Genomic DNA, 21,051 nt, shown 5'->3' with positions numbered 1-21,051 from the left:
TTAAATCTGTGGAGTTACAAGCAGGTTGATATCAATAAATTATATTCCTGAAGAGCGTAAGCACATAGCAAACTAGAGTGCTGAACAACTTTTAGGTGATGGTATTGAATTTCATATTTCATGGTAGAGTCATGAGTTTGAAACTGGTAAAATTTATAAAGATCATACTCTAATTGAATGTGATGATTTCAATGCATAATTCATCATTTCATATCAAATCTGCATCCCAGAAGACAGTCTATATCTATGAAAAAACATTATTAATGGGTAAATATGAGATTAGATGATCAGAGACTACATTGTACCACATGAAGCTATCATAAGTGATAACTAATAATATACTATGTGCACTATACTTTCTTCTTCTTTGGTTTTGACTGAGATTATGTAGGATGTGTAAAGATATTAATGTCATCTACAAATAAATGTATGGAAATACTTTTTTTAGCATGTTCCATATGTGGAGTTACTTTTGCAGTGATTTTTGTTTTGATATTTTGTTTTCATTTAAATGAGTTTAGCTCTTATCTGTTGGCACTCCACCTTAAATTATCCATGATATTGACTCAGATCCACATTTTACATTGTGTAAAACAAGTCAATGACAATCTACACCCCCGACCTCTGCCTCAAGATTAGGGTAATTCTCTTTGTGGCTTACATCATCATAATCCTCTCTGGCTCAGAGCTGCTTCTTCAACAGATTAATTTCATGGATCAACTCAGTATCCTATCTCTGCTTCCCATTCCACACACACTAGGATGTAAACTGTCCACTCATGAAACTACACACACAGTCTCATGAGATATTTGTGTGTGCTGCATAGTTTACTTATCAATTTAGGAAATGGTAAAAACATCCCCCACATTGTCTATTTCTGACTAAATAATAGCATTTGTTCTAAAAGTAGGTTTTTTTCCTCCCCAAATTTTCACTGGTAATTATTCATTTGCCATGCTGCTCAAATAATGTCTGTCCTCATGACACCTTTTTGATTGTTTTTCCTTCCTTTACTCTTCTCACTTTTCATGGTGGAGAAATCATTAGGGAAGCAAACAAAAGATTCTATGTATTCCTCATGCAAAGGAATTTAGTACTCCCTCATTTTCCCCTTTCCATCTAGACTGTGACAGTGACCCTCTTCTCCATCAAAGATGTTTCTGAGCAAGGACAGTTAACCCTCAGGACAACTTCTTATTATGTTTTTTCAATACTGTAAGTATTTATATAGATAAAATGTGAGACAATGGAATCTGTTACCCATATACAATCCAGTTTGTCAAGATCATATTTTCTTCCAAGAATATAAGAACCTGGTAATCACACTCAGCAATTTGTCACTGGTTGGTCTCTCACCAAATAACATGTAGTTAATTATTATCCTGAAATCAATTTTCTTCCAACCCCAAGTATATGGGAACACCACCGATGGAATTTTTGCTAAATTCACACGTTAGGATGCTGATGACTTCAGTGGTACACTTTTTAAAAATTTAACTCTTATTATGTACCTACCAAAGTATGAGACACTGAGATTATAGCAGTGTAGACAAAAAATCACAGAACATCTCTTATAGAGCTCACTAAGAGAAAAGTTAGATCTTTCTCAAAGCTGTATCCTTCTGGTGATTTAGCTTCCAGTGTCCTAAAAATTGATGATTTCAGGGCCAGGGAGCTTCAGTTTGAAATCTTGATATAGCTTTTGAATATTTCCCAGCACCAGTTGAATATAAATAAATAATAATACTGCTAAATACACCACTGGTATCAGTACATTACCTGTATGATGAGATTCCCCAAAAGATCACCAAAAATTTATATTGAAGTATAACTAAGTTTATTACACTTTCTGCAGTAAGACAGAACATTTTGAAATAGCTTTAGTAGTGTCTCAGAAGAGGGAATTCAGGAGAGGGTATGTATAGGATTTTTAAAGCCTGGGCTAGGTGATTACATGATGACTCTTCTAAATTGAGAAATTGGTTGGTGTTGATAGAGTTTGTGACATAATTGCTTTGGATTGGAGAGCAAGTGTCTTTGAGCAAGACTTGAAAAGTTACTTTTTATACGTAAGTTATTTTAGTTGCTTCATAGTTTTCCAGGAGTATGTATTTCATGGAGCAGCTAACTAAGTTATTTTTGTTTATTTTCAATATTATTTAGCCTAGGAAAAGTAGTGTATGCCCAATATCAGCCATGTATAATACAGGACTCAAATTATGGTGTTTCAGGTTTTGGCTCACTTAGGAAACTAACATATTAGAAAGGTGTTAGAACATTTTTAGTGAGGCATATTCGTGAAACTTTTAATTACGATAGATTTTGTCTTTGAGACTTTATTTTGCTATATACTTTAGTGATATAGGACCTAAAGTCAACACCATTTACTTCAATTGGGAAAAAATATATATATACACACACACACACATATATAATATTGCATAATACATAATATATAAATATGTATAACATATTTATATATTAAACATATATGATTTTCCTTTCTTGTTTTATTTCTTTGCGGGGGGTGGGAATCTTTCCACAGTATTGTACCAAAGATCCTGCAGCCCTACTACTATCAAATTCTTTTCTTTATAATTAATCCTGCATGTTTCATCTATGGCGAGTCATTTCAGAAAAATAAACTCAACATTATTGAATACATTTTTCCCTATGTTTTTCCCTCTTCATGAAGTGCCCTTCTTTCTCTGTGTGCCTAGTTTTTTGTTATCCTTCAAGACTCATTACAAGCATTTCATTCTTAGGGAAAATTCTAATCACTTAAGGCAGAATGAATTTTCCCTAATCAAATAATGCATTATAAATAGTTTTGGAAAATTCATAGTTTCCTAAGGAAAAAAAAAAACCTTAACTAAATGATTAATAAACATGAGATACATTTGTTGGTAATACAAATAATGGCAAAAAAATGTTTTTAAAAATTGATTTGTCACAGATAAAGCAAAGAAGGGATGAGATGGTCTCATAGAAACCAAACGTAGAAAGCTGCACTGGGATAAATGAAACTAAAAGAAAACCTGTTTCAAAGTGTCAAAAACTGCAGGATAGAAAAGTACAATGACAGTGAGTTGAACATAAAGTTTAGAAGTTTGAGGTAATAACAAGTTTGTCAAAGTAGCTTAAATGTAAGGGTGGAGATAAAAACAGGATTTAAGGGGGCCGAGGTGTAATTGAGAAGAGAGGAATAATTATAGACCATACTCAAAAGGTTGGGTGTGATAGTGGAGAGAAATTATGTAGAAGGACCCATAGTTAGGGCTGGGACCTCTTTTGCTTTGCAGGATGGGAAAACAACAGATGGAATATTTATAACTTGGGAGGGAAAGAAAGAAGGTAAAATAGTTGTATCAAAATCCAAGAAGATGTAAAATGAGGTAGTAATGAGGTAAAACATGAGTAGTAGTATTATTCTTGAACTGGAAAAGTGGCATAGGTTACAGAGATGGGGAGAAAGAGGGAAAGAATGGCTGCAGATGTAAATAAGTGCCTGAATCAAGATTAGTATATATGTGAAGATGGACCTAAGGCAATCAGAGAAAGAAGTGTGTGCTGGCTGAGTAGGAGACTTAAGGGAAGGAGGTCTGGAATAGCAATTACAATAATAAAAGTTGCTCATCAAGGATAATTAAAAAGATTGGTAAATTGCTTTGAGAGGTCAACTAAGTTTAGAAACTGAGAATTTATAATGGCAACAGAGTACAAATTTATAATGGGAACAAAGTAAAAATTTCTGTAATTTTTATCAGAAGCTCTTAGAATATGAATTGATTTCAGTTAGAGAAAACCATATTTCAGGATGGAGATCTTTTTGAGGACATTTTTTCATGTGAGACAGAAAATCAAGTGGGAAGAGAGTTAGGATGTTAGTGAAAAATATACTCAGCCAAAGGGGCTAAATTTGGGTACGTGAGTCAGCTCTCCCGGTGGCAACAAACAGTCCCCAAATCTTAGTGGATAGTGGCAACAAGCTTTTAAGATTTGCTGACAGATCTGCGGATCAGCCTTGGTTAGGCTCTGTTCTACTCTTTGTCTTCTTAAAAGAATCTTCTCTAACATGGCACTTGTCATGGCCAGTGGCATCTCACTGGCCAAAGCAAGCCATTTCACATGGTCAAGCCTGACCATGGGATAGGTTAATACACACGTCCTACAGGGAGGCCTGGAAAGTGTAAGATATATAAAACTGTTCAGGGAAGGGAGTGGATAATTGGGAAGAATAATAAAATATATCACATTGAACAGGAGGAATGTGAGGCTCAGTGGTAATTTATGGGTTAAAATAAAATGAAGTGGAAGAGGACTGAAGATTAAAACGGTAATGAGTTTAAAGAGAAGAAAGGACTGAGGCAGCTCAGAGATTTATATTGGATGGTAGCTAAAGTTTCTGACGTAGACAACATTCTAGACCTTTCCACTGATGCTAAGTGGTCTACCTCAGGAACATTAGCTACCATCCAATGAAAGGTCTACATTGAGGTCTTGATAAAACGTTGCTGAGGTAGTAAAATGGCGGTGGATTTTATTAGGGGTAATTGTGTTACTAGAATTTAGGGTTGTCACCATATGAATGTTGAAAATATCTAATTTAATAACGAGCAATAGGAGAAAATAAATCAGTGAAATTCCTGAACCTCCAAGAAAATGGAGGAGTAGCCTGGAGGGGTAAATAAACATCTACATGTAGAGCGGGTGTTGAAGACTTCCAGTTTTCATTTTCTGCAAGTAAGGAGCTTGAAAGTCTCCACTCTGTCTTAACAACAAATAAAAAGCTAAACAGATTGAAAAATTAACAACTTTTCTTGGATGCTTAAGAGAGGGGAGGACACAGGGCAAACTACTGCCCTGAGAATGGAAAGACAGACCTGCAAATATAGCAGGTCTCACCTTACCAGAGAGCAGAGACTCATGAGCAGAAACTGCTGTGGGAACCAGCGCCAGGAACCAGTACCTGGGTGAGAACACCAGAACTGTAATTGATGAATTGCTGGAAGCTAGGTGTGGACAAATCTGAGAGTTAAAAAATTCATGAGCTAGTGGCATAGTCTTTATTTAAACGATAGTATAGCTATATTTCTCCTTTCTTGAATTGTCTGTATCTCATTATATTTAAGGATGGCAAAATATTTAAGAATTTTATACAGTAAGCTCAATAAATACTTGCTATCAAACAATAAAAAAACAAAATCACGAGGACCCACTGATCAGCATCCCCCACAGTCTTGTGAGGTTTACCACTAGGAGCTCAACGAGATTCCCACAATAAATATCAGAGAAAAATCCCCTCAAACCGCCTGCTGGATGAGGCGGAAAGGAACCATTTTGAAATAAGCCAGAGCACTCAGCTCTTCTCAAAAAGGCTTGCCCTCACGGGAAGCTTGTTAACCAGAGCCTAAATGGCTGGGATATGATCTGAGACTGACTTACCTTGGGAAGGAAGGTACCCAACTCGAAGCCATTCTAGCCATCCTCTCTCACCTAAGGGGAGAGAAAAAAAAAATTAAACATTTGTGAAATTCAAAGTCCAGAGGCATAGTCTCACTAAGAGAATGAGACCTAATCATAGGACTATAGGACCCTTCCTCTCCCCCCACACATCACCACCACATTACTAAAGAGCTATTTATAACAGTTCCTTTTACCCATTACATCATGTCTGGCTATCAAGTAAAACTTTACAAAATGTACGGAGAGGCAAAAAAACACAAATGTGAAGAGACAGAGCAAGCATCAGAAGCAGATGTAGCAGGGATGTTGGAATTATTAGACTAGGAATTTAAAACAACTCTGATTAATATGATAAGGGCTCTAATGGATAAAGTAGCATACAAGAGCAAATGAGTAGTGTAAGCAGAAAGATGGGAAATCCTAAAGAACAAAAAAGAAATGCTAGAAGAAATCCTAGTATCTTAGGATATGTAAGGGTCAAAAAAGAAGGATAGTAATTTGGGAAATTGTTACACACACACACACACACACATATATATATATCATATGGATAGAAAACAACTCAAATGTTAAAGTAAGAGGTAGCAAAACCTATTAATTCAGTTTGTTATTTATATTAATTTGGGTCAAGTCTAGATTTATTTCCCCTTTACTTTCTGGTTGGCCTAAAATATATGTAAATGGGCATGCTGGAAGGAAGTAGTCATAAAAGTGGGTCTGAGAGAGGACATGCGCTATTTCAAATAGGATGCACAAGGATAACACAAGGGAGTTTAATACAAATGATCACTATAGAGCCAGTCTAAGCCAAGTCTCTCCACTGGAAGAAAACCTGCCTCATAGAGATATTATTGTTTGAAGTTATTCATAGCAACTTTGAATGTACTCAGGAAATCAAGGCAAGTTTTAGAGTTTTTCTCAATATTTTTACTAACATTCTAAGGTTATTTTATATCAAAATGAGTTTCAGCTCTCAGTGTTCTTTTATAAGTTAAGCAAACACTGTAATGTGTATCTTGGAAAACTTCAAAAATCCTTGTCCAAGCTTACGGCTGTCTAGGCAGACTGTGAGCTTTTAACATTGCAAATTACGTAACTTATTTTTTTTTTTAGAAAAAAGATCTTAATAGTATTACAATTCATGGGTACTGGCTTGGTTCCATTAAGTTTTTACAAAACTTCTTCAAATACTTACTAGTCACATACTCATTAAAAAAATCAGTTCCAAACAAGCATCCAAACATAAAAGACACAATAGATATCTGTTGCTGCTTAACAAATCACACCAAAAATTAATGGCTTAAAAAACTTTTTATTATATCATAGTTTCTGTGGCTCAGGCATCCAGGTATGTCTTACATGAGTTCTTTGCTGTAGTCTCTCACAAAGTTGCAACCAAGGCCAAAGTCTATGGTTTTATCTGATGACTCAACTAGAAAAGGGTCTAATTTCAAGTTCCCTCAGTAGTTCTTGGCAGCATTCAGTTCCTAAGGGTTGTTGGACTGAGGACCTCAGTTCCTCAATGGCTGTTGGTCAAAGGCCCTTGTAGTTCATTGCCATGTGGGCATTTCCTGCATGGTAGTTTGCTTCATCAACCCTGTAAAGCAAGAAGATAACGGGAAAGTCTGCTAGCAATACAGAAGTAACAATCTTTTATAATACAATCACAGAAATGAGATCCTTCTCCTTTGTCATAGTCTATCGGTGAAAAACAAGTCATATGTTTCACCAACACTCAGCACATGAGTGTTGGTAAGGACATAAGTACTGGGAGGTAGAAATCATTAGGGACCATTTCAGATGTCTGCTTATCACATACCTTTCCTTAGTTTTATTTATTTTTTACTTTCTATTTTTAATTTTTTCCAGCTTTATTGAGATATAATTGATATATAACATTGTGCAAGTTCAAAGTATATAATGTTATGACTTGATATGTGTGTATATTGTGAAACGTTTACCACAATAAAGTTGGTTAATACATCCATTGCCTCACACAGTTACAATATTTTTTCTTGTGGTGAGAACATTTTAAGATCTACTCTCTTAGCAACTTTCAAATGTGCAATATAGTATTATTAACTAAGTCATCATGCTGTACATCATATCCACATAACTTATCATCTAATAACTGGAAGTTTGTACCATTTGACCACTTTCACCCATTTATCACCCAACCCCCCCAACACACACACACACACCCCTGGCATTTACCAGTCTGCTCTCAGTTTCTATAAATTTAGGATTTTTTTTTTAAGATTCCACATATAAATGAAATCATACAGTATTTGTCTTTCTCTGACTTATTTCACTTAGTGTAATGCCCTCAAGGCAATCCATGTTATGGAAAATGGCAGGACTTCCTTCTTTTTGTGGTTGAATAATATTCCATTGTATATATACCACATTTTCTTTATCCATTCATCTGTCTGGCACTTTGGTTGTTTCCATGTCTTGGCTATTGTGAATAATGCTGCAATGAACACGGGAGTATGGATATCTTTTTGAGATAATGGTTTTGTTTCCTTTGGATGTATACCCAAAAGTGGAATTGCTAGCTCATATGGTAGTTCTATATTTAATTTTTTGAGGAATCTCCATACTGTTTTCCATAATGGCTGCACCAATTTACATTCACACCAACAATGAACAAGGGTTTCCTTTTCTCTACATCCTCACTAGCACTGGTTATCTCTTGACTTTTTGGTAATAGCTATTGTGACATGTGTGGAGTGATATCTCATTGTGGTTTTGATTTGCATTTCCCTGATGATTAATGATGTTGAGCATCTTTTTGTGTACCTGTTGGCCATCTGTACGTCTTTGGAAAAAAAGTTTGTTCAGATCTTTCACCCATTTTTTAATTGGATTGCTTTTGTTTATTTGTTTTATTTTGGTATTGAGTGGTATGAGTTTCTTATGTATTTTGGAGACTAACACCTTATCAGCCATGGGATTTGCAAATATTTTTTCCCGTTTCATAGGTTACATTTTTACTTTATTGCTCATTTATTTTGCTGCGTTTTTTAGTTTAAAAGTTTTTTAGGGCTTCCCTGGTGGCACAGTGGTTGAGGGTCCGCCTGCCGATGCAGGGGACACGGGTTCGTGTCCCTGTCTGGGAGGATCCCACATGCCGCGGAGTAGTGGCTGGGCCTGTGAGCCATGGCCGCTGAGCCTGCGCGTCCAGAGCCTGTGCTCCGCAGGAGAGGCCACAACAGTGAGAGGCCCGCGTACGGCAAAAAAAAAAAAAAAAAAAAAAAAGATTTTTGGTTTGATGTAGCCCTACTTGTTTATTTTTGCTCTTGTTGTTTGTTCTTCTGGTGCCATAACCATAAAATCATTGCCAAGACCAATGTCAAAGAGGTTGTCCCCTCTGTTTTCTTCTGGGAGTTATGTGATTTCAGGTCTTACATTTCAGTATTTAATCCATTTCATATTTATTTTTGTGAGTGGTCTAAGATAGGGGTCTAGTTTCATTCTCTTGTGTGTGAATATCCATTTTCCCCAATACCATTTATTGAAAAGACTATCCTTTTCCCACTGGGTATTCTTGACACCTTTGCCGAAAATCAGTTGACTGTACATGCATGGGTTTATTTCTGGGCTCTATATTTCTTTCATTGATTAATATGTATGTTTTTATGCTGGTACTAAACTGTTTTGAATACTGTAGCTTGTAATATATTTTGAAATCAGGAAGTGTGATGCCTATAGGCTTAGTGTAATGCATATAGGTTTATCACCATGATTTTTGTTCAACATACGATGTTATTTAACATTGGCTATGAATAGATCCAGTTTATTAGTACATTTAAAGCAGTCTGTCTTTGGGTTATATATCCTGTATTCCAGAAAAGAATATGTTTCAATAATGATCGCTTAGTGTTGAATTGCTTCTTGAACAACTTGGCCTATCACACTAGGCAATCACTGTGAACAGGTTTTCAAAGTTCAGTTTTATTTTATTTTATTTATTTTATTTTTTTGAAGAATAGTTGATGTACAATGTTCTTTTAGTTTCTGGTGTACAGCAAAGTGATTCAGTTTTATACATATATAGATATCTATCTATCTATACACACACACACATATACATATATATATATATAAATATATATGTATTCTTTTTCATATTCTTTTCTATTATGGTTTATTACAGGGTATTGAATATAGTTCCCTGTGCTATAAAAAAGGACCTTGTTTCTTACCATTCTATATGTAATAATTTGTATCTGTTAGCCCCAAACTCCCAATCCAACCCTTCCCCACCCCCCTCCCCTTTGGCAACCAGGAGTCTGTTCTCTATGTCTGTGGGTCTGTTTCTGTTTCATAGATTTTTCATTTTGGCATATTTTAGATTCCACATATAAGTGATATCATTCGGTGTTTGTCTTTTTCTTTCTGACTTATTTCGCTTAGCATGGTAAACTCTAGGTCCAACCACGTAGCTGCAAATGGCATTATTTCATTCATTCCATTGTATATATATATACCACATCTTCTTAATCCATTCATCTGTTGATAGATATTTAGGTTGTTTCCATGTCTTGGCTATTGTAAATAGTGCTGCAATGAACATTGGGGTGCATGTGTCTTTCAAATCATAGTTTTCTCTGGATATTTGCCCAGGAATGGGATTACTGGATCATATGGCAACTCTATTTTTAGTTTTTTTTTGAGGAACCTCCATACTGTTCTCCATAGTGGCTGCACAAACTTACATTTTTGCCAACAGTGTATGAGGTTTCCATTTTCTCCACACCCTCTCCAGCATTGGTTATTTGCAGACTTTTTAATCATGGCCATTCTGACTGGTGTGAGGTGGTACCTCATTGTAGTTTTGATTTGCATTTCTCTAATGATTAGCGATGTTGACCATCTTTTCATATGCCTGTTGACCTGTTGGCCATCGGTATATCTTCTTTGCAGAAATGTCTATTTAGATCTTCTGTCTATTTGTCAATTGGGTTGTTTGTTTTTTTGTTATTGAGTTGTGTGAGCTATTTGTATATTTTGGAAATTAAGCCCTTGTTGGTTGCATTGTTTGCAAATATTTTCTCCCAGTTTGTAGGTTGTCTTTTCGTGTATGGTTTCCTTTGCTGTGCAAAAGCTTATAAGTTTGATTAGGTCCCATATGTTTATTTTTCCTTTTATTTATATTGCCTTGGGAGACTGACCTAAGAAAATATTGGTACAATTTATGTTAGAGAATGTTTTGCCTACGTTCTCTTCAAGGAGTTTTATGGTGTCCTGTCTTGTATTTGAGTCTTTAAGCCATTTTGAGTTTATTTTTGTGTATGGTGTGAGAGTGTGTTTTAACTTCACTGATTTACATGAGGCATCCAACTTTTCCAACACCAGTTGCTGAAGAGACTGTCTTTTCCCCATTGTATATTTTTGCCTCTTTTGTCAAAGATTAATTGATCATAGGTGTGTGGGTTTATTTCTAGGCTCTCTATTCTGTTGAAAGTTCAATTTTAAAATGTGACATTAGGGGCTTCCCTGGTGGTGCAGTGGTTGAGGGTCCGCCTGCCAATGCAGTGGACACGGGTTTGTGTCCCGGTCCGGGAAGATCCCACATGCCGCAGAGCGGCTAGGCCCGTGAGCCATGGCCGCTGAGCCTGTGCGTCTGGAGCCTGTGCTCTGTAGCGGGAGAGGCCACAATAGTGAGAGGCCCGCATACTGCAAAAAATAAATAAATAAATAAATAAAATGTGACATGATTTGACAACAGGTTACACAAAAATACACAAACAAGCAACTATCATCCAAGAATTTGATATCTGTTAATTTATTCTGAATAGTCTATTAAATGCTGACATTCCAACTGTAATGGGCTCCCCTCTTTTTCCAGATACTCCTGAAAATTTCATTGATGTAACTTCTAAAACACTTTCTACTATAACTATTACAAACAATAACAAATACAAGCATTTGCTAGGATCTTACCAAGAACCAGGAACATTATATACATTATCCTGCTTAATTCATTACGCTAATCTACAATACAACAAATTGTGTAGTGTGAGGATATTAACTGAGAAAAATTAGCTACGGGTCAAGATTGGAACAGATAACTTTGAGAAAACTTTTGTATACTGGAAAAGTCTCTTTTCTAATTCAAAATCCTTTAGATATGGCATTAAAGGTAAATGCAGAGAATAATTACAATGAAGTACCTTTGTAAAGCCACCATACATATGAATAGCTCAAAGCACTTCTTATTGCATTACTTGATTAATCTTTGTGGTATCCTACTGAGTGAGGGTGAAAGGAATTTTATTTCTCTTTTATGGATATTTTATAAAATGAAACAAGAACTTTAACTTCCAGGTGCTTTCTCCATAGCATATCTATGACTGCTTGAACTAAAAAGTGGTAGGCAAGCTTAGATCTCCTATACAAAATACTTCATTAACTTATTAAATCATACTTTCAGCTAATAGTTTTGAGTGCAAATGTACATTATATGACTTAAAATGAAGGATCTGAAAGAAACCTACAATCTAACAGACAAAGGTCTTAAATATTTGGCTAAGTGGACTTAAATTGGAGCTGACATAATAAAAGCTGCAACCTAGCATTTTATTTTATTTTATTTTATTTTTTATTTTTTTATAGATCTCTACTGGAGTATAATTGCTTCACAATACTGTTAGTTTCTGTTATACAACAAAGTGAATCAGCCATATGCATACATATATCCCCATATGCCCTCCCTCTTGAGCTTCCCTCCCACCCTCCTTATCCCACCCCTCTAGGTCATCACAGAGCACAGAGCTGACCTCCCTGTGCTATGCTGCTGCTTCCCACTAGCTAACTATTTTACATTTGGTAGTGTATATATGTTGCTGCTACTCTCACTTCACCCCAGCTTCCCCCTCCCCCGCCATGTCCTTAGGTCTATTTTCTACGTCTACGTCTTTATTCCTGCCCTGCCACTTGGTTCCTCAGTACCATTTTTTTTTTTTTTTTTTTAGATTCCATATATATGCATTAGCATATGGTATTTGTTTTTCTGTTCCTGACTTACTTCACTCTATAGGACAGACTCTTAAGTCCCTCCACCTCACTACAAATAACCCAATTTCGTTTCTTTTTATGGCTGAGTAATATTCCATTGTATATATGTGCCACATCTTCTTTATCCATTCATCTGTCTGTTGACATTTAGGTTGCTTCCATGTCCTGGGCTATTGTAAATAGTGCTGCAGTGAACATGTGGTACATGTCTCTTTTTGAATTATGGTTTTCTCAGGGTACATGCCCAGTAGTGGGATTGCTGGGTCATATGGTAGTTCTATTTTTAGTTTTGTAAGGAACCTTCATACTGTTCTCCATAATGGTTGTATCAGTTTACATTCCCACCAGCAGTGCAAGAGGGTTCTCTTTTCACCACACCCTTTCCAGCATTTATTGTTTCTAGATTTTTTGATAATGGTCAATCTGACAGGCATGAGGTTATACCTCACTGTAGTTTTAATTTGCATTTCTCTAATAATTAGTGATGTTGAGCATCTTTTCATGTGCTTCTTGGCCATCTGTATGTCTTCTTTGGTGAAATGTCTATTTAGGTCTTCTGCCCGTTTATTAATTGGGTTTGCTTTTTTGATATTGAGCTCCATGAGCTGTTTGTATATTTTAGAGATTAATTCTCTGTCTGTTATTTCATTTGCAAATATTTTTTGCCATTCTGAGGATTGTCTTTTCATCTTGTTTATGGTTTCCTTTGCTGTACAAAAGCTTTTAAGTTTAATTAGGTCCCATTTGTTTATTTTTGTTTTTATTTTCATTACTCTAGGAGATGAGTCAAAAAAGATCTTGCTGTGGTTTATGTCAAGCAATATTTTTTCTGTATTTTCCTCTAAGCGTTTTATAGTGTCTGGTCTCACATTTAGGTCTTTAATCCATTTGGAGTTTATTTATGTGTATGGTGTTAGGTAGTTGTTCTAATTTCATTCTTTTACATGTAGCTGTCCTGTTTTCCCAGCACCACTTATTGAAAAGGCTGTCTTTTCTCCATTGTATGTTCTTGCCTCTTTTGTTGTAAATTAGGTGACCATATGTTTGTGGGTCTATCTTCGAGCTTTCTATCCTTTACCATTGATCTATATTTCTGTCTTTGTGCCAGTACCATACTGTCTTGATTACTGTAGCTTTGTAGTATAGTTTGAAGTCAGGGAGCCTGATTCCTCCAGCTCCGTTTTAATTTCTCAAGATCCCTTTGACTATTTGGGGTCTTTTCTGTTTCCATACAAACTGTAAAATTTTTTGTTCTAGTTCCGTGAAGAATGCCATTGGTAGTTTGATAGGGCTTGCATTGAATTTGTAGATTGCTTTGGTTAGTATAGTCATTTTCACATTATTGATTCTTCCAATCCAAGAACATGGTATATTTCTCTATCTGTTTATGTTTGATTTTTTTCATCAGTGTTTTATAGTTTTCTGAGTACAAGTCTTTTGCCTCTTTAGGTAGGTTTATTCCTAGGTATTTTATTCGTTTTTTTGAGATGGTAAATGTGATTGTTTCCTTAATTTCTCTTTCTGATTTTTCATTGTTAGTGTATAGGAATGCCAGAGATTTCTGTGCGTTAATTTTGTATCCTGCAACCTTACCAAATTCATTGATTAGTTCTAGTAGTTTTCTGGTGACATCTTTAGGGTTTTCTATGTATAGTATCATGTCATCTGCAAAGAGTGACAGTCTTACTTCTTCTTTTCCAATTTGTTTTCCTTTTATTTCTTTTTATACTCCAATTGCCATGGCTAGGACTTCCAAAACTATGTTGAATAAGAATGGTGAGAGTGGGCATCCTTGTCTTGTTCCTAATCTTAGTGGAAATGCTCTCAGTTTTTCACCATTGAGTATGATGTTTGCTGTGGGTTTGCTATATATTGCCTTTATTATGTTGAGGTAAGTTCCCTCTGTGCTCACTTTCTTTTATTTTTTTAAATTAATTAATTTGTTTTATTTATTTATTTTCGACTGTGTTGGGTCTTCCCCACTGCACACGTGCTCTCTCTAGTTGCAGTGAGTGGGGGCTACTCTTTGTTGTGGTGCGCAGGCCTCTCACTGCACTGGCCTCTCCCGTTGTGGAGCATGGGCTCTAGGCACATGGGCTTCCATAGTTGTGTCTCACAGGCTCTAGAGCACAGGCCCAGCAGTTGTGGCACACGGGCTCCATTGCTCTGCATCACATGGAAACCTCCTGACTAGGGTTTGAACCCCTGTCCCCTGCATTGGCAGGTGGACTCCCAACCACCGCGCCACCAGAGAAACCCTATGCCCAATTTCTGGAGAGTTTTTATCATAAATGGGTGTTGAATTTTGTCAAAAGCTTTTTCTGCTTCTACTGAGATGATCATATGGTTTTTATTCTTCAATTTGTTAATATGGTATATCACATTGATTGATTTACATATATTGAAGAATCCTTGCATCCCTGGGATAAATCCCACTTGATCATCGTGTATGATCCTTTTAATATGTTGTTGGATTTTGTTCGTTAGTATTTTGTTCAGGGTTTTTGTGTCTATGTTCATCAGTGATATTGGTCTATAATTTTCTTTCTTTGTGACATCTCTGTCTGGTTTTTGTATCAGGGTGATGGTGGCTTCGTAGAATGAATCTGGGAGTGTTCCTCCCTCTACAAATTTTTGGAAGAGTTTGAGAAGGATGGGTGTTAGCTCTTTTCTGAATGTTTGGTAGAATTCGCCTGTGAAGCCATCTGGTCCCGGACTTTTGTTTGTTGGAAGATTTTTAATTACAGTTTCAATTTCATTACTTGTGGTAGGTCTGTTTATATTTTCTAATTCTTCCTGGTTCAGTCTTGGAAAATTGTACCTTTCCAAGAATTTGTCCATTTCTTCCAGGTTGTCCATTTTATTGGCATATTGTTGTTTGTAGTAGTCTCTTATGATCCTTTGTATTTCTGCAGTGTCACTTGTGATTTCTCCTTTTTCATTTCTAATTTTATTGATTTGTGTCCTCTCCATTTTTTTCTTGATGTGTCTGGCTAAGGGTTTATCAGTTTTGTTTATCTTCTCAAAGAACCAGTTTTAGTTTCATTGATCTTTGCTATTATTTTCTTCGATTCTATATCATTTATTTTTGCTCTGATCTTTATGACTTCTTTCCTTCTACTGACTTTGGGTTTTCTTTTTTCTTCTTTCTCTAGTTGCTTTAGGTGTAGGGTTAGATTGTTTATTTGAGATTTTTCTTCTTTCTTGAGGTGACTTGTATTGCTATAAACTTCCCTCTTAGAACTGGTTTTGCTGCATCCCATAGGTTTTGGGTCATCTTGTTTTCATTGTCATTTGTCTCTAGGTACCTTTTTTTTTGCGGTATGCGGGCCTCTCACTGTTGTGGCCCCTCCAATTGTGGAGCACAGGCTCTGGATGCACAGGCTCAGCAGCCATGGCTCACGGGCCTAGCTGCTCCGCAGCATGTGGGAGCTTCCTGGACCGGGGCACGAACCCGTGTCCCCTGCATCGGCAGGTGGACTCTCAACCACTGTGCCACCAGGGAAGCCCTCTAGGTACTTTTTTATTTCTTCTTTGATATCTTCAGTGATCTCTTGGTTATTTAATAGCACACTGTTTAGCCTCCATGTATTTGTGTTTTTTAACGTTTTTTTCCTGTAATTGATTTCCAGTCTCATAGCATTGTGGTCAGAAAAAATGTTTGATATTATTTCAGTTTTCTTAAATTTTCCGTTGCTTGATTTGTGACTCAAGATGTGATCTATCCTGGAGAATGTTCCATGTGCATTTGTGAAGAAAGTGTATACATCTCACTTTTGGGTGGAATGGTCTATAAATATCAATTAAATCTATCTGGTCTATTGTGTCATTTAAAACTTTTGTTTCCTTATTTATTTTCTGTTTGGATGATCTGTCCATTGGTGTAATTGGGGTGTTAAAGTCTCCTACTATTATTGTGTTACTGTCGATTTCTCACTTCATGGTTGTTAGCATTTGCCTTATGTATTGAGGTGCTCCTATGTTAGGTGCATAAACAATTATAATTGTTATATCTTCTTCTTGGATTGATCCCTTGATCATTACATAGTGTCCTTTTTAAATGTTCATTTTTATGAAGTAAATAGGGAAGGAATCTCTGAAGAGCTTTGTGAAAAAGCACTCCCTCTATCCAAGATTTTTTATCTAGACAAGGCTTAAGGAGATTTGGTCTATCGTCTTAATTCAAGATATATTTAGCAAGCCCCTATAGTGGCCAAGCTGCTGAATATAGAAGTAAGTGAGAATGTCTGTTCCTAGAAAATATTCAGTCCCACAGGGAGGATGAAACAAGTACTTAAATATCTGTAGTATGTGGCACATAATAAACATCATTAGAGAGGTGAAACAAGGTGCTATTGGGGTATAAAGGAGAAAGAAAAGTCATGTGCTGGCTGCAAATCAAGAGAGATTTCAGAAAGATAACTCCTCCTGTATGACAGGTACACCGGTGAATGAAGCCATTTGTCTGTGTTATACCCACGGTGATTTTGAATAAACAGAATTTCAGCATGCTCATATGAGATGGATGTGAGAGGGCATTCCCCCAAAGGAAAACATTTTTTTAAAAAGGCAAGAATAAACATTTACTTTGCAACAATTACTAGTCATGTAATTTACCTTGAGAGCAAATACATGGAAAGAATCTATCACCATCAGGAAAAGATGATTTTGAAGGACTTTTAATACCAGATTTACTTCTCCTGCAATATATATGTATATATGTACATGTGGTTCATCACAAAGAAATTTATAACTAATATGTTAAATAATATTATTTTTTATAATGATCCCTTCATAGTATCTAATTGCTTTATTTTATATTGCATTTTCAGTCTTTGTTATCCTAATGATCTGCTAACACCTCACCTCTACTATCAAGACACTATTTCTTCTGCTTTCAGTTGCACTGTTTACTCTGGAGGCTTCATGCGTAACTTTCACTGTGCACTTCTCTTCAGTGCCCTCCTGGCTAGTATTTACTTTTCCCTGGGTACCCCATCTTCTTCCTTTTGAGTTACTCTTTCAGTTTGCTTGTGTACATCTGCAAGTAACTTCCCAGTTAAAGATGGATAGCAGATAAGATTTCTTATGTTTAATCCTGAACTCATACTTTAAAATTTTATTTTAGTGGACATATAACTCACAGAGAAAATGACTTCCGTTTAAAGCTTTGGAGTCGTTTTCCATTTTCTATTGTCTTTTTTGGTATGCAGTTTTTCTGAGGCAAACTCTGATGCCATTCTTACTTTTGTTCAGTTTTTGTTTTCTATCTCAGTATTTGTTTCTGTGATTGTTTTTTCTTTCCTTTCTGTAAGCTATTTGTTATTTTCTTCATCCCTGTTATATGGAAAAAAAATCACTGAGATTTTAGTTGAAGTCATTGTGTCCATGTGTGTTCCTGTTGTGTGTATGCGTGTGTATACTTAATCCTTTTCTGTGCTTAGGGATCCTGTCAATTTTAAGTCTCCTGTCACTTTTTATTACTGTAAAATTTTCTGCTATTAGTTTCTTATAATCTGTACTATATTTTCTCTTTCCAGGAATTCTATTATTTGTGTATTTGACAACATGCAGTATACCTTTATGTCTCCCAAATTTTTAGTTTCTTGTTTTGCTCTAAATTCTACAAGGTTGCCTTAATTCTTCTGTCACTTTTTCAGCTCTCCTAATTTTCAAGGGGTATTTCTTTTTTTGTAATTTTTTTTCTGACTTTTCATAGAACCCCATTCTATTTTTTATGAATATAAAATCTAGAATTGTTCTAAGGAAACCTATTAGATATATATATATTTTTTTTTCTCCAGTGTTTGAAATATCATTCTTTCATCTGGGACCAGAGGTTAGCTTTCTTATTTGTGTTGAAAGCTTTTTTCACATGTTTGGTGATCTTGAATATCCACTCATTTCTAATAGTGGGTGGGACTTTCAGGCTGGCAGACTTCAGCTAGTAATATGCTGGCAGGAATTTAGCTATTATGTAGGTATCCCCAAGCCCATAACATGAAACATGCATGGAGACTCTATAACTGTGACAGGTATCCCATCATTCGGTTTCTTCTAAGACTATTTGTTCAAACTCTTTAGAGATAACTTATTTTGGATCTTTATGGTTTTCCTTGTAATTGGACTAGAAAGACTGGGTCAAGAGTGGGTGGACCATTGCACTTCCATGCACTCAGTACCTCAAGTTCCCACCCCCTCTTCTCATACCTACCTCTGCTGTCAGTATATTTCTGGAGTCCAGCATTTCTTGATATTCTTCAGGGCCATTCTACTATATCCTCTGCTACTGTTAACATTTTTTTTTTTTTTTTTTGCGGTACATGGGCCACTCACTGTTGTGGCCTCTCCTGTTGTGGAGCTCAGGCTCCGGACACACAGGCTCAGCGGCCATGGCTCATGGGCCCAGCCGCTCTGCGGCGTGTGGGATCTTCCCGGACCGGGACATGAACCCATGTCCCCTGCATCGGCAGGCGGACTCTCAACCACTGCGCCACCAGGGAAGCCCTGTTAACATTTTTTAAACCTTTGTTTTTATCAGTCCACCCATCTCTGTCTATTTTTTGTCTTCTAGAGAAGTTTTAGAGTTTCTTACCCACATCCTACATATTACATTCTGTTTATTGATGTATATACTTTTCTGTTTTCTACTTCACCCTTATTTTAGTGTATTCTTAAGTGGGACAGATTATAAGCATATGTTCTTGATTTGCCATCTTAAATCATAAGTTGAAACCATTGTTTTTCTTTTTTAATCAGGGAAGTGATTATTATCTGAGATGTGTTTTAGAAAAATAACATAGTAGTGTGCAATATGGATTGGAGTGGGTACAGGGAATATAGATTTTGAGGTTGAGTCTACTCAGTGTGTCAAAAGAGATATAATAAGGATGGGAACAGAGGAAATGGAAAGGTAGAGCTTTTTAGAGTTGAATTTATGGAATCTATCAACTTTATGTGCTTTGGACCAAATTTTGCTGGTCTATAAGTGCTGGAAGTTAAAGAAAAAGCAACATATCAAATACCATGTAAGACAAAATAGAAAAAAAGCTACATGATTAAAAGTCTGATTTTTTAAAAAAAATTTTATTGTGAAAAAATATATATTGAAAACTTTATGAACCTGTTAGTAGTTTAACAAATTGTTATAAACTGACCACTTGTTCTAATTACCATGAAAACATAACAAATAAACCTAAAACTTGCAGTCTAAAATATCCGTTATTTTGCTTATGAATTCTGTGAGCAAGGAATGTAGACAGGGGCACCAGGAGTTGGCTTTTCTCTTTTATACTGTGTCTGACTTTAGCTAAAAGGCTTGAAGGCTTATTCACTCGTGAGCTTGGTGATTAATGTTGGCAGTTGGCTGGATGCCTCAGATCCTTTCCAATAAGACCTCTCCATGCAGTCTCTCCATGAGGTCCCTTTTCATGGGCTAATTTGAACTTCCTCACACCATATTAATTGGATTCCAAAGGCAAGTTTCCTGACAGAGAGCAAGGCAGAAGCTTTATCCTATTTATGACTTAACTCACTCCGTATACTACTGGTCTAAGCAGTCACAAACACCCATTTTCTATTAGGGGTGTTAGTCACAATTGAAGGTCATAGAGGTTAGTGTTTCCATGTGTGGAAAATATCACCCTGATCAAGAATTAAAACATTGCTAACAGGGTATAATCTACTTCTTTATCTTTCTTGATCCCAAATTTTTGCATTGCCTTAGAGGTAATGACTTTCTTGATTTTTATAGTACTTATTTACATTTCTTTAAAATTTTGCTACCTTTTTGTTTATCAATAAATAAATACTTTACTTTTGGCTAGCTTTTAGACACTGTGTATAAAATCGTACTGCGGTTATTCTTTTGTATCTTGTCTTTTTAAATTAACATTATGTATGTGAGATCCACGTTGTTGCATGGAGGTCATTCTGAAGCTTACTGTGTATTAGAGTACATTCAGCTCCAGTATTAACCATAGCTGTCACTTTTGTTTACTTCTGGGGTACCAGCAAATAATGAGCTCAACATGAGGCATCTGATGGCCCCCAGCGTCCCTCATCTGGATGTGATCTTGGCCTGTGTCCTATATGCAGGGTGTAGGAGACACCTAGCCAAACAGGACTGTATCCCTGAGGCCTCTGCTGGAGCAGGTGCGGCACTAGAAATGGTAGGGGTGGTAGGGACTGGCAGGTCTGAATTGTTGTTCTAGTTGTAAGGTTTTCCATAGACCAACCAACACAGCATTGGGTTGCCAGTTTATCTTTTTAGGTTGGGTTCCAGTAGCAATGAAGTCAAACCACATTTGCTTCCTGGTTACCTTTACTGGACCCTTTACAGCAGATTGGGATAGCCTTTTGGCTTCTTAAGCTCCCTCTGTCTCAGTTCTTTCCCACAGCCACCTGTACCTGTTCTGGGGATTTGTCAGTTTCCCCCTGATCAGCAATGAATTGTTGCATCATATGTATCTTGTTCCACACTGAGCTCAGCATGGATATCAGCATCCCATACCAGCTACTGACGGTGGACTGGAGTAATTTGGCTTTCATTCCTATAGTGA

General features: G+C 36.3%; 1 long non-coding RNA gene across 1 annotated transcript in view; it reads left to right on the top strand.

Moving 5' to 3' along the window:
* LOC307181328 overlaps positions 1-21,051 on the top strand; it is a 592,448-nt gene that overhangs the window by 143,379 nt on the left and 428,018 nt on the right. The gene's annotated exons all lie outside the window — the stretch shown is intronic.

The sequence above is a fragment of the Stenella coeruleoalba genome (genome assembly GCF_951394435.1).
Source record: "Stenella coeruleoalba genome assembly, chromosome: 2".
Taxonomy (NCBI): Eukaryota; Metazoa; Chordata; class Mammalia; order Artiodactyla; family Delphinidae; genus Stenella; species Stenella coeruleoalba.
This window is presented reverse-complemented; position numbering and strand designations above follow the sequence as displayed.